Here is a 15,751-nt window from a genome sequence, read left to right on the forward strand (position 1 = left end):
TATTCTCTCACCATTTCTTTCTCAGAGGTAGATTTTTAGAGAAACTTTTTATGGAAAATCAAGAAAGCCAGAGACTTTCTGATGAAGTGTTGTTTTTACTTCAGAGAGGCAAAAAGATACCCAGGGAAGGGAAAGCTACTATGCACTGATAAATTCTCATTCTTATCATTTAATTTTGTAATAACTCAACACTTAGTCTCTTTCCTCACAAAATTCCAATGATACAACTTTAATCACATTACTTTTGCTTTATCATCATGTCATAATTTTTCACTCATTTATATATTCAGCACATATTTATATAACCATAGTTAAGAAAAGGTTTTGAGGGTACAGTAAAGAATGAAGCAAAGTCCTGCCCTCATGGACAGGACTTTTATAAAAATGACTTTTTGGCCTTTTATCAAAGTGATTATCCAGCTGAGTGCTCCATGTCATGTGACATGTAAATTCAGACTCAAAGACATGAGTTCAGAACTCACATCCTCTGTCAGTTCACTATATTGCTTCTGTCTTTGTGACATTTTAGAGTTTATACCACATGGAATATAATTTGTAATCTAGAATTTTCATATACTTTATAATGCCTCATATAATCATTTTATCTGCTCATTAACTTTTTACATTCCTGTTTGCTTATAAAGAAACTGAAGCTTAGATGGGTTAAATTAATTAATTTACTCATTTATTCACTCAGTCAAATAATGTGTGCTTACTGAGTCGAACACTGTGCTGGGTATTGGGATGGTTACATAACAAAGCAAAGGAGTAGTTGCATGCTCTGCTAGAGAGCGGGCTGGCTTCAGCTTCCTGGGGATGCCAGGTGTGCAGTCACCCAGGGCATGGCACTTAGAGGACCCCACACTTGGCTTAATGCTCTCTCACTGTCTAGAAATTATCGGTTTTATTCTTGAACTTCTATTTTGTACATGAAGTGTGTTGGAACAATGGAGGATGACTGTGAGCTTAGGAGATACGCGCGATGTACATGTCGGTGGTCGTTCCTTGCCTCTGTGTTGGCAGATAGTGTTTGTAATGCCACATGAGTGCAGAATTCTGATGGTTCCTTTATGCTCAAGACCATATGGAGTAAAAGATGCCACTGTGTTACGACACGACTCAGGGAGGACACCTATAGTCCTACATGGTCACATTTTCTGTCAAACCAGAGCTTGCTTCAAACACAGAAAGAAGGCAACAGTGTTCTAGAAAACCACAAATAATCAAGGAACCCTAACATATATTTTTTTCTCATGTTACTTCCCTGTAATAACCAATCACTTGTTTGAATACAATGACACAAAAATAAAGGGAGAGGCAGGGCAACTTATACTTCCTTTTCCTGTCAGTCCTTCTTTACCATCTGTAAATGGAGGTAGAGAAAATTAGTAGAATTGGTATGTACTGAAAATGTATAATGGAAGAATGAAATAGTTTTGTGTGGTATTTCCATTGTTTTGTTAAGAACAAAATCCATAAGCACATACGAGCTGGGAGATACAACTTGTGCAATTTCAGTAATTCTGAATGAGTTAGGTGCTTCCATATTGTACAACATGAAGAATGGTATAATTCATGCTAATAACTTAAATATTGATATTTCAAAAATTGGAATATTAAGTACAAATAAAAACACCATTGCAAGTCTAGATCGGAACAAAAAATAAAGGAAAAAAAAACCCTTATTTTTTTTACCTTTAGTGGCAATGTTTTCCCATTTTTTGAATCAATGGCCCCACATTTTAATATTTTACTAGGCTCTGCAGATTATGTGACTAGACTGGGATAAAGGATGTATTTGGTTAAAATTTTCCTGATGACACTCAGCCAGAGGGGCAGAACTGGTATTTCAGTCTAGATCGAGTTTACCTTTCATGCCTTTAACCACTGTAATATGTTGTACAAAAGCTTAGCTATGTGTTTACAGTGATGATGGGGACAGATCAAAATAAGGGAGAGAAGGAAGTGGGTCGGACATTGTGAAGGAAGAAGTCTGTTTTTCCCCTTTGACAACACTGGTACAAAGTTCACACTAGACAAATGGCATTAGGTCATCTGACTGCTGGCATTCACTTCACTTTCACCACCTTGCATGTGACTGTTGCAATTGGTCTGGTGGCAGGAGAGAAATTTTTGGACATTAAACCACTTTTTTCTCAAACCACATCTTTCAGGTCAACTCATTATGTTTGCAAATAAAACAGGTTCTAACAGATGATCATGGTTTATACTCTGGACTGATCATCCAGTGATAATCCTCTTAAATAATATTATTCCATAAATATTAAAGAAAATGAGTGTATAAATATTAACAAAGGAAACTTCAGGATACATTGATTTTATTTACTTTATCTCCCATTAAAAGAGTCTATTATGGCTTTGATTTGCTTTTTTTTTTTTTTTTTTTTTTTTTTTTTTACCACTACGCTTTTGCTTACAGCATTAAGAGAAAAGCTGAATGCTGTCATACCTATGGTGTGATGTATACGAATGTAGACCTAGAGAAAACGGTGGTTTGGACACGAAATATGGAATCTGGAATTTATATGAAAAGTCAGAGAAGAAAGAAAATATGTTCTGATATGACTTGAAGAAAAGGTTAAAGCATGAAGCATATAGTTTGCTGAGGTAGAATTAAATCAGAATAGAGTTTAAGCCTTGGGTGTGTGTTTAATAACCACACTGTTTTCCTTTAACCTCCTCAAATTGTAGCATATTGACAACAGCCCCTATGAAGTCCTAGATATTATCCCACCATTAGAATCACCCCGGTGCACAATTTTCAGAGAGTAAGGTTACATAGCTTTTCATAATTCTGATTGCATTTTACTAGTTTTATATAAGGTAATAACGTATGCAATACAAAGCATGAAATACTCAAACCATACCTGAATTATTTTCGTCTTAACTGTTTTTCAAGAAGAATTCTTAATGTCTCAGGAAAAGAATAAAAAGAAGTAATATATAATGAGGAATGAAAATAGAATATTTATATAATATCATTTTACCTCTAGAATGACTGAAATACTTAAGAATGACTCGTCCGCTGAATTAGGAAACAAAACACCACAACTGAAATCTTTGCTTTCTAAAGGCATTTATTTTGATAGGTGTATCAAATTGAAAGGTCAGAGAGAGGCTAGAGATTTAACAATATCTCACACGTTGTTTTCGAAACATGACAGAAGTATGAGCATGTTGCTGAAACAAACTGTTGAATTAGTAAGTGGTTAAACAGTACTCCCCAGAGACCAGTGAACACATGGGTGTCAGCCTTTAGGATGTTACCGTGCCCAAGACCGCCAAGACCGTTGTCTGCAGACTCTGGTGATTCACTACTAAGGGGTTAACATAGGACAGTTGAAGCTGAAAGCACTCTCCACAGGCTGCAAGAACGCACTGAAGTAGAGATAAAATCCTTCCGGGGTAATTGTAAAGTCTGGTGACTTGGTTCAAAATATTTATTGTGTCAGTGTATGTTCTACTTGGTCATATATTGTGGCTTCATTGAGTGAGTTTAATATTTGTCAGTGGCATGTCGTTATGACAGAAAAGCCCCATCCAGTCATGGGCTGCATTAATCAAGGTAGAGAAACTCAAACAAGGGAGGGGATTATTCCAGGATATCAGAGAATGGTGGGGCTGATTACAGTAATCACATTACGTGGGTAACATCTTTAAAAACACATCAAGTAAATATTTGAAGAAAATTAGAATGTTTTGTCTGTAGAATGGTATTAAGGGTACATGACAGCTGGATAGCTGCATTAGCTCTTTAAAGGGATCATACGTGGAAGATGAATGAAATATATTCTTTATGACCCAAATAGGTGTATGACTTCTGAAAGGAAGTCAGGGAGCGGCCCCTTCTGATCCAATAGAAGGAACAACTAATTGTTAGTTTTTTTTAATTTGCAACCCCTTAATTGCAACTCCTAAGAGGCAGGCTGTATGCTTTTCCAGGCAGTGAATTCACTTGTACTGAAAGTATATAAGAAGATACTGGAAATTCGAATTATGGTTGTAAAAAACTCCTTCAGCGAGGGACAGGCTGCACTAGATAACCTCTCAGTTTCCTAACTGAAGAATCAAATTAGGACCAGGAATTGGGCATCATGCGAGTAATGACTGTGCAACTAATAAGGCGATATCTTTGCTGTAATTCATGCTTTATTGCCTAAATTTACCATTGGAATATACCTTTTTGTCTGCTGTGGCATCTATATAGATTATTGCTCATTGTTTACCATGTATTTTAATCATGGGATACTGATTTGGGAAACATTTTACCATGCTGAATTCATAATAAAAATCTTTCTGGTTATAGAATAATTGAAACATATATGTAGATGTTATGTTCCAACTGTTTCCTGCCCAAATATTAGAATCCATTATTTGCCTTTATTTGTAGTCCTGACATTATTTTATGCCATAAAAATATTCCTTTAGCTTAAGTCCAAAGTATAATTGTTTAATTAGAAAAATAATAACAAAGTAAAAATGCTTTTTACCAAACTTCTTTTTTTTTCTCCTTTTGGTTTGCTAGTATGCTGTGATATTAGACTCTGGGATACATACTAAAGCTGACTGGATTTGATCAAAGCCCTTTTTGTCATTTTCATCTCTTAAAAAACTCACGAAACAGATACGGTCAAAGATGAGGCAGCTGAGTTTATCTCTTCTGTTCCCACATCTTTTGTATGGTGAGCCTTAGGCTTTAAAAGTCAAATAGAATAGAAAACAAGAATCTCATTCATCGTAGTGTAAATGTAATTTTGATTCGTAGTATCTAATATGAGAAACTATGAATCACAGACATAGTCGAAGTGGACCAAATTATAAAGTAAACTTTAATTTTAAATGGGGATACTAAATTCATCCTCTCTCTAAAACTCAGGCACCAGCTCTGGGCAGATATTGGAATGTTGGCACTAATCCGGGAACAAAACAGCAAAGCAAGACAAACAAAAACGCAAGAAAAACTTTGTGCAGTGGAGTTTGTACTGCACTATACTTGGTGCTTCATAATTGTAAACCACAGTAATGCCTGTGCCTATGTGTGATTACTAAGTTTTATTTTTCTCAAATGACGAGTTATAAGAAATATCTGTGCAGAGCAGTTAACTCTTTCCAACAGAGGCGGGACATGGAGGCAGCTAGTGGAAGGAAAGCATTTGGCTTGAGGCCTAGTGCTATTGGTAAACCACAATTTCTTGCACTGCCACTATAATTTAAATTAAGTAGAAGGCAGGCTTATAAACTCACATCATGACCCAAACTTTATGGCCTTTTTATATCTCCTGGGTTCTGATCACAATGAAACTTTCTCCATCTGAAGCCATTTAATGCAAACATTCCTTTGGCAGACTATAAAATGTGATTTTTCAGTCAACCTTTTATAGGTATGTTGGGTGCATATTGTGTGCCCAGTTGGAAAAGGAAAAAAAAGAAAAAAAAAAGAAGAAACAATGACAGTGTAAGCATTGAAACATATGTGTTGTGCTCCTATGAAACAGACTTGCACGTGAAAAAAAAATACTAAGCTCTTGCTAGCCCAATTTTTGTTTTTCTGTGCAGAAGGCAGATGAACAAATTTTCAGCTGAACATAGTAGTCTATGAAAGAGCAGCACTTAGAATCTAGACAATTAGAAATTTTCCAGCACTCAGATTCATTTCATATATTATCTCCCTCCCAGCCCCAACAAAACTGTTTCTCTTTGCAAGTGGAAAATTCCTCTTTTGCCTGTGAGCCTAATTCTAGACAATAACCCATGAACATTTAAGTTGAATAAAAAAAAAAAACAAGAAAATAACAAAGTTATCACCTCATAATTTTATTATAACAGGTAAGCTGCAAATAATGCCAGATGTTTTCAGAGACTTCTGCCCTTAAGAATATACTGGGGAAATAGTATTGAAAATAAGTTGTTAAAATATGGTGGAGACAGGTGCAGGACTTGAACAGGGAGAATTTGGCTAGAGAGAAATGTTATGGGTTCCATATTAATTGTGTAAACACGCAGAAATATGCATCAATGATGAAATTCTTAGAAATCTAAGGTATTCAGTGTGATGGCTTTCTGGCTTTAGAGTGGTCGTGTAATGATGCCAGGATTAGTTACGGTCTTTCAAACATCGTATTTCCAATAATTTGTAGTGGCTACAGAGAGAATGAAATTGCCAGGCCGTTCAACTTTCTGTTACCAGTTCTTTCCCTCTCTTCTCAAAGATTAGAACGTAAGGACACATATTGTATTTGCACATGCACATAAAGACAATGAATGACTTTGAAACTGAAATTGGGAGGCAGAGGCGCCAATTATAGTGATTGGAACCCTTGCTGGAATCTCAGAGCTTGGGATATTTTTAAAGTGAGGAGTCAGTTACCATAGGAAGGAAAATATTTAAAAATGAGACCTTTAATATTGGGTAGGGTGGGGGCTGGGGGGGCAGGGATGAAAAGGAAATCAACTAAGCTGGTGAAAAACTTTGACTAGTAACATATGAAGAAGGTGTCCATTGCCCAGGGCAAGAGAAGGTGGATCAATGGTGTAGATACACAGAGTTCCATCCCAAACTTGACCTGCTAAGGACATTCATCATTTCTTTGTTCCATTTGTCTTCCGCCGTAGCTGATCTGTCACTAGTGGCTTTTCTACATGTAAAGTGGTTACAGCATGTGTTCCTAAGTGTACTTGGTGATACTGGGCCCAAACTCGAGGAGATGGTTGGAGGGCCCCTTGCAGAATGGTCTTTAACGGAGTGCTCCCGCCAAGGACTCATTCAGGCCTGAGCTGTGGTGTCGAAGCATTGCTAATACAGCAGTGTTGCTCTGATATTTCTAAATGTCAGTATATAAGAAGATACTGGAAATTCGAATTACGGTTATAAAAGAGTCCTTCACTGAGTGACAGGTTGCACAAAACCTCATACCCTTTTTGCTCTCAAGTTTCTAGAAGAAGAAGAAAATTAGAGGAGGAAATGTAGTAGGGTTAGCTAGAATGAAAAGCTCCATGACTAAGGTTTCATATGCATTTGGCCACAGAATTTAAGCTCTTCTGTGAAGTTGTCACTTAAATATCAACGTTTTTATACTCTAACAGTGTTAGTGTATGATTTACTTGAGCCTCTTTCCTTAGTTCACCAAATCTTTCTATTTAAGTATCTTCTTCCACGTCCTGCCTTTGAACACTGACAGGCTGGTAGCCACATATTGGAAATGCATCCTGATGTTTCAACAGCATTGCGGAGGTATACTAATTTTCATTTAACAAGAAACGTTTCAGTTTTCAGTTTTTTACTAGGAAATTATCCAAATGCTACTAAGTCCAAGGTAATTAGCTTTTGCTTTTTCCAGAAAAACAACTGTGATGAAAAATTATAATTTTTCTCATAATGGTGCTCCTAAAACTACTTCTCTACTGCGCTCCCAACTGATGCTTAATGTTGTGTTTTATGATTGAAAAATATGAATTGTTGCAATTCCATAAAATAATTAGGTTGAAAAATATCCACAGTACTCAAAATTGATTTACAAGAAAATGTCTACTTTCTTCATCTTCAAGTTACACAAGAAAGAAATGTCTTGCACTGGAATTCAATTTGGAAACGAAATGGAAAAGCAAAATAAAATTGAAAAATAACAGTCAATAGACTTTCCTTCTCTCTCCCAGTACACATGTATTTCCAAAAAATACCACTTGGGGAACTGTGTAATTTCAAAAGTGGTTTCCAGAGGGAGTGACAGATTCTTTTGCTTCTAGGTTGACACAACTACTTTTAGTTTTACAGGGTACTGAAAAAGTGTCAGACATTCAAATATTTGTGGACATTACCTCTTGAAACTTCATTCAAGTTGCTCCAAATTAGTGCCTTGATGATGATGCTGTTGTGTTAACATAGTAGATGTTGATAAAATGACATCCAGAGTAGTAAACAGAGGACATAAATTATCTGGAGAAATGGCCATTATAAGGATAGCTATAGATCTGATGAAATCTTAAGAACATGGCACATGCATCACAGGATTCAATATTTGCCCTATTCTCATGTACCTGGATGGCCATTGGGCAGTACTTAATCTGATATTTTAAAGTGGGCAATAGGATGATAATTTACATAATGTAGGGTAATATTCCAATGAAACTGGTGGGGCTGGGACACCTGAGTGGCTCCGTGGGTTAAAGCCACTGCCTTCAGCTCAGGTCATGATCCCAGGGTCTTGGAATTGAGTCCCACATCGGGCTCTCTGCTCAGCAGGGACCCTGCTTCCTCCTCTCTCTCTGCCTGCTGCTCTGCTTGCTTGTGATCTCTGTCTGTCAAATAAATAAATAAAATCTTTAAAAAAAAATAAATAAATAAACTGGTGGGGCTGTTTCTTTTTTCATGATCAGTGTTCTTGCAAACTGTTTCTGAAAGGAAGGAAAAAAAAATAGGGGATTTAGGGAGGAATTCCCAGAGAAACTCGATTTCTGTAAGAGACAGAGTAGGATATAGGATCATCACTTTCTGGATAGGTTTTCTTCATCAAAGTTGGAGCATTTTGTTGTTGGTGTTAGTTGAGTACTTTTTTTATAATTTGTTTATAATGATTAAAATAATATTTACTCTTTTCTTCCAACAAAATAAATAGTCTAGAAAATTTAGAATGGAGAAAAGTATAAAGATGGAAATCAATGACAGCTTATAAAAATATTTTGTTTATAATGAAAAACGAATTTAGATTTAGTTCACTTTATGCAAAGCATTGTGCTAAACACCTTAAAAGCTGTATCTGTTTTTCTTAGGAATGCTTTTAGGCTGGTACTATTTTTATTCCCAAGAGACAAAAAATGTTACCATTTTGGATTACAACTTCACAGATTTTTCTCAGTACATGTCAATTTATACACATATAGAAGCACACTCAAATTTTATTTTATCACAATTAGCATATTTTCCATCATGGTTTATAACTTTTCAAAACAAATATTTTGCAAATATTTCCCCATGTTAGTAAATATTGTCACCACATACCTTTTTAGTATTTGGCTTTCTCTTAAATGCCATATATTTTTTTTAAAACTAATCCTTATTATTTGACACCAAACTTTCCCCCTATGATAGATAAGATAATGAATTAGGTAATTGTATCCGGATTCATAAATACTCACACACATTTCAATATTAAACTCTCCACTTTTTACAATAAGGAACACTTGAAATTTTGTAGGAGATTACTTGTTCTTTGAAATCCTGAAAATGTTTTTTTGGCCTACTGTATTTGACTCCAACTTTTTTCATCAGACAAATGTTCTTTTCTTAGCTTATAAATTTTTTTTTTCTTTTGGTTTCTTTGACCGTATTTTTAAAATTTTTTAGTCAATTTTGAAAAATATGTTTTTAGAACACTATTTTATTTAAATTAAAAAATTTATCTTGAGTTATATAGTAAAACACTCTATTTCTTAAAAACCTCTGTATCTGGACCCTGATTTCCAAATTTGTGAGCTATAGCAAATAGCTATCTTCTTTAGATTTAGCAAAGTGGTCTTTATTATATGGAAGTTAAAAAGTTATTTTATTCCGTTAGCAATTTTATTGTTTTTCTGATTTCTAGTGGCCGTGGGCAAATGCAAAGAACAGACTGACTATCACTGAACAGTGGGGACTGTTATCTGTTTATAGTAATGGAGGGAAACTATTAGTTGCATGATCAATGGCTGTTCTCACAGAGCTGGTTCTGATCAATATTATCACCCAGGCCCTGACCCATTGAGAGAAACAGAGAATATGGCTGTTCCTGGAGGTCTCAACTCATTCACCCCATCTATGAGAGGAAGAGCATCAATTTCCTCTCATATGTAATATCTTTGGGAAGGATGAAGATTAGTCTGTTGTTCTTTACTATACACATTTTGTTAAGAATTTTAATAACCGTTTCTAACCAGGAAATCCAATGAGACCTTTCCTAATTGTGAATTTAGGTTAGCTAACTAATTAACTTATGCATCAAACATTTTTTGAGTATCTTCTGCATACCATACATTGAGGTATTTGTTGGGAACGAACATTAAAGTGAGGATGATATAATTTGTGCTTTCAAGAAACATCCAGTCTAATGGGAAGGGTAGACATTAGATTTTTACAGTGCATTGTGAGAAGAGTTACACTTGGAATATACACGGAATGCTCTGGAAGCACAAAAAGTCCATTTCTTAAGAGAGGTCATAGAGGAGTTTACAGAATTAGTGAAGCAAATTAGCTGAAGAGTTATTTGTCAGGTGTGGACTTGAAATGTTCAAGTTCAAGAAGGGGCAAAATTACAGAGACTTCAAAGATCTGGGTGTGTATGCAGACTGCATGGGGAGATTGAATAGAATTTATTCTTGGAATGACATACAATGGGCCAGATTCCCATATTTGTACTTCATCATGTGGGTAAAGGCAAGACCGAAGAGATGGAAGCTTCAGATTCTTGTCCAGCATGATGAGTCTAAGGGCAGGAACTTTCTCTGCCTTCTTCATTGTCCCATCACCAGTAGAAAAAGAGTAACTGACATATATCAGGCATGCAGTACAGAAGTCTTGTCCTAATGAATCGAATTCAATTTTAATTAAGGACAATAATCTAAGGACAAAATACTACAATGTGTGTGAGAGCAGTTTGCAATATCTGGTGTGTTTCAGTGTTCAATCAGATACACCGAGAGGAAACTGGTTTTAGAATAATTCCCATAAATTATATTCACAATACACATCACATAATAAATTTTTCTTTTCTCAAGTGAATCAATAGAAGCCTTTGAAGAATGTATTACACCCCACATTACTATGGCCTTATAGAGGGCTTTTAAAGTATGGACTAATGCTTCAATATTTCTGTGAATTAGTAAGTTACATTCAGTGCTCCCACTGCACAGATAAATAGCAACCTGTTAATGAAGCTTGGAAGTCAAAGTTAACAAAACAAACAAACAAACAAACAAAAAATGAATTTTATGTATGGGGTTGCTTATTCTTCTTTTTGGTGGTGGAATCCCAAACAGAAAAACAGTGTGACTATCTTTATCTTGCATATCTTTTTCTCTGCTCCAATGAGAAAGATTAAAAAAAATTAAATTCATATCTTTTTTTAGGTAATCAAACTTTCAGCAGATATATATGGATTAATCCTCTTGATATGGTAAAATAATACAGTACTTCAGGTTTATGATGGGACTAAAAAAAGAAATTTCAGCTGAATCATAAAAAAAATAGGGAAGCTACAGTTTGGGGTTGTATGTATTATGTTTCTTATAATCAAATTCTTTGAAAAATAATGCTGACTATATGTTAAATATAATCACATGTATTTAAATATTGTATTACAGAGACCTCATCATTCCTTGATCTGTTTCGTATAGGTAAAAACCTATGTAGTGTCTCAGCATATTTTTACATGTCTTTTATGAGGCAAGGAGTAAGTGTCGAGACACAGGGGTGGCATGAAAGAAATGCAATGGCCTACACTGGAGAACAGTCTGTTTATTTTAATTAGGTGGTGGGGAGAGTTATTTTATTTTAAATTTAATAAGAAGTTAGGAGGTTATTTTGAAATTTATCCTTACCCCACTCCCCAGATCATTAGTCTTCATTTCTCTTTACAAAACCACATAGATTTAAAGCTCATAAGTTACATTTTCTCTCAGATTTATTGTAAAATGCTTTTTAAAAAAAATTTAAAGAGAAAAGTAAGGTGATATGCGTTTTAAATAAAATAAAAATTTGTCTTTAGGCTAACTTGCAGGTTAGGAATTCAGGAGACTATAAAAAAATACGTAGCTGCGGTTTACATGAGCAAACCAATCTGCTTCCTGAGTGGATATGCAACTGTTCAAACTGTAGCTCAGTGTATTAAATAATGTTTGGAAAAGGCCCCCTGGTTATTTGCAAACCATGTTTAGATTTAAACTTAATATTTTGAGCCCAAGAGAAGGGGATCACCATAAACTCGTCTCATCTGTCAAACAGACAATACACAAGAGGATTTTGGTAGGGTAGGATTTGGAACTGGCTGCCAAAGGTGATAAGAACTAAAGCAGATTTGGACAAATTTAAATACGGCTCAATTTAACATTTAAAGACATTAGTGAAGTGCAAACGTCATTGATAGGCTATAAAAATAGAGACAAAGGTTCTGAATACTTTATGTGGTTTGCTGTAGGTGAATTCTGAAAGAAGCTTGTACTACATTTTATATGTAGTACTACAAATTTGCAAATAGCAATACCAGTACAAATGGGATTTTGCCCATGTTACGACTTTTAAAAATCCCAATTAAGAGAGCTAATTAAATAAGAGTATAACATCTCAAGCACATTTGCAGTAGTGACTTGAGTCATTGGCATAAGAGAATATATACGGTAACTAAAAGTAATATTAAAACTGAGGCAAGAAGTTTTAACCAAAAGGAAACAAATACTGATTAAATACATAATCAGATGCCAGTATAATGTAATAAATCATGATATTTTTTAATATAAATATATGCTGCCATCACACAAACCCAAAGCAAGGGCATTAAAGTGTGCTCATTGTGTATAATTTGGATCACAGAATCTTGGAGTTAAGAATTGTCCCCAGGGATCACCTAAGCTAGTATCCTGGCTGTGTTAGGATAGAGATTGTTACCGATTCTTCTCTTACAGTTCTCTTGGGATTAAGACTCAAGAAATCAGCATATTAATTGCTTTATCATTCTTATGGCTACAAATAACTCATTATTTCTGAATCACATTTTTCTCAAATTTGTTAACCAGTTTAAAAAAATGAATATGCACTGGGTGCCTGGGTGGCTCAGTCAGTTAAGTGTCTGCCTTGGGCTCAGGTCATGATCTCAGTGTCTTAGGATCAAGACCCACACTGGCCTCTCTGTTTAGTGGGGAATCTGCTTCTCCCTCTCATTCCCCCCCACCTTCCTTCTCCCTCTCACTCCCCCTCAAATAAATAAAATTTTAAAAAAATGAATATGCACTTTCAATCATAAGTGTCTTTATGGAGGTATTTCAGTGACCAGGAAAGTAAACATAACTCTAGTAAAGAAAAAACAGAAAAGTAAAAAAAAAAAAAAAAAAAAAAAAAAAAAAAATTTCCATCAGTCTGAAATTTTAGCATCAAATAGCTCTCTTAATTTGCACATGCTAGACTTTTGGTAATGTTAATAAAAATTTCATGTATGGCAAAAAGGAATAGAAAAATAATGGAACCTAATATTAATAGCTAATATTTATGAAAACAATATTCTAGACACTATTTTAAGCTCCATAGATAAACTCCTTTCACCTTTGGAAACCCCTAGGAGAAAGACACTCTGCTTCCTATTGGTGAAGACACTGTGGTCCAGAGATTGAAATTGTTCAAATCACCACTTGAGCAAGCAGTAGAGCCAACACTCTAGTTCAGTGTCTGCATCCAGAGCTCCTGCTTTGACCACCTAATCTACTTCTAACATACCACCCTCGAGGGGTCTGGGAAGAAATCATTTGGGTTATCTCTATTAAGTCCATAGGGAAAAGCCTCCTGTATAATAAATGTTCCAAGAATATTAATTTATAAGATGATGATTGGAGCTTGTGATTCCTTGTGCATTCCATTTTTAGATAGTGTGACTTAGAAACAGAGAGCTCAGGAGTATATATTTGGCAGCATGTTTGACCACATTTGGCAATAAATTTTGGTTCAATTTTTTTTTCTTCCATCACTGTAAGACTCTCATATTAATAAGTCAACAGCATTTATGGAGCATCTATATTATGTGCAAAGTATTCCCACAGCAAATGCTTTGCCTTAAAGAAACTTATATTTGACTTGATAAGTCAGAATATTCTACTTGCATAAAAGATTGAGTACTTTAAAATCAACATAAAGCAATTGCAAATTAATTTAGTGCCAACCGCATATATGTAATAATTCACATTTGTATTGCTTGCCTGACAGCACATACATAGAACTCACATCTGCATGATGCTTTATAGTCACCAAAATACTCATGTTCATAATCTCATTTGATCCCTAACCATCTTTAGCTACTTAAATCTCTGTTGAATTGCAGACACATATTTTCAACTGCTTCTAGACACCTCTACTTGAAACCTTCACAAGCTACTACCTCTCAATCTTTCCCAAATCAGGCAGCTTACTTACCTGTTGACACTCAGCCCTTTTTCCTTTACTTTCTGTCCCCGAACTGCAAAATGATGGGTTGACAGTACTTCACTATTACCTTATAAAGTTTACATTTGTATTCCATTTTGTTTGGAAGACCAGTAATATCTTTGCTATGCCCCTGTGTCCTCACACCTAGTCAAGTGCCTAGCTCATTGAAGATACTTGAAAAATATTGGTAGAATAAATACATCCTAATTTTATAGAAGAAACTGTCTGAGGGAAATTAACTAGTGTGTTGAAACAAAGTGATTTAAAACTGAACAGAGAAAGTATGGAAAAGAGCAGAGTATGAGTTTTACCCTGAAAATGCCTCTGAAACACAAGCCAACATGGGACAGATTCTCCATCCCTGCCACACCTTCTCATCTGTTTTGCCAAGAATGCCTGCCCCTAAGCAGCTCAGGGTCCTTACAGAGAAATGAAAAGTATAGCTATTTTTTAATACTTCAGGATTGCTCTTCTAAATGGAAACAGAAATAGTCAACTAACCCATCTTCAAGTATTTACCCACCTTTCTACTTAAAAATACGATATTGGATTATAGATTATAAGCACCACAGAAGATACACTTCCGTAAATTTTGAGGAAAACACTGAGATTTACTTTGGCGTTGACCCTGCAAAACTTTATTATAGAGAAATGTCAAATTCTTGTTTTGCTAAAGGCGGATCAGGGGATTTTTTTTCCTGAAACTCTTTGCTGAGCTTTAGTCCCAAATGGGAATATGAATTACATTTAAGTTTTTATAACTAGGTTTAATCCCTCACTAGTGGTACACAAGTGTGTGTGTGTTTGTGTGTGTGTGTGTGTGTGTGTGTGTGTGTGTGTGTTTCCCCCACAAGCAGGGGATCTATTATTACCTCCCCGAATGAGACAGATTTCATCCTGTCCTGGGTTTCATACACAACAGAAGTGCTGACATAAAACTTCCCTTAGCTCTATTCACACTTTGATGAGAGAAGATGTATTTCTAGGTAATAAAATGTTTCTTAACGAAGAGGAAACCTGATGTCCTGTTTCAATGAACTGAGTTTCTGGATGCTTTAGAAGACCCCCAAAGCTCACAAAATCTTTGCAGCTTTTGGCTTCATGCCCATAATCTGCGACTTGGCCTTTTTCAGCTCTGCTATCAGGTGATATACACTGACTTTTGGGATTAAAAAACAAAAATTACCTTAAATCCCGTCCCATATGCATGGGGACTTTGTGCCATTCCTAATATCTCTGAGCATTCTGGTGGAGAAGTTTAACTCCAAATTTTTCCAGGTGTATTCTTGCTCTGAGTTTATCTGCTGAAATACTGTAGTTATATGTCAAACAGTCCAAAAGAATATTCTATGCTTTTCATTTTTCCTCATTCTTTGGCCTGAACTAGAATATGGTCATTTAATTTCTTCCCTCAATATTATTTGTACAAGAAATGTATGTATCTCACATACAAAAGCTTGAAGTGATAGAATTTACAGCATAGTACTAAATTGCATTGAAGTATATATGAGCATTAGATATTCTCTTTTTCCTAGTAAGCTTCTGGACATTACTGCCTTTCTGCTTCTCAGAATC

The sequence above is a fragment of the Martes martes genome (genome assembly GCF_963455335.1).
Source record: "Martes martes genome assembly, chromosome: 4".
Lineage (NCBI taxonomy): Eukaryota > Metazoa > Chordata > Mammalia > Carnivora > Mustelidae > Martes > Martes martes.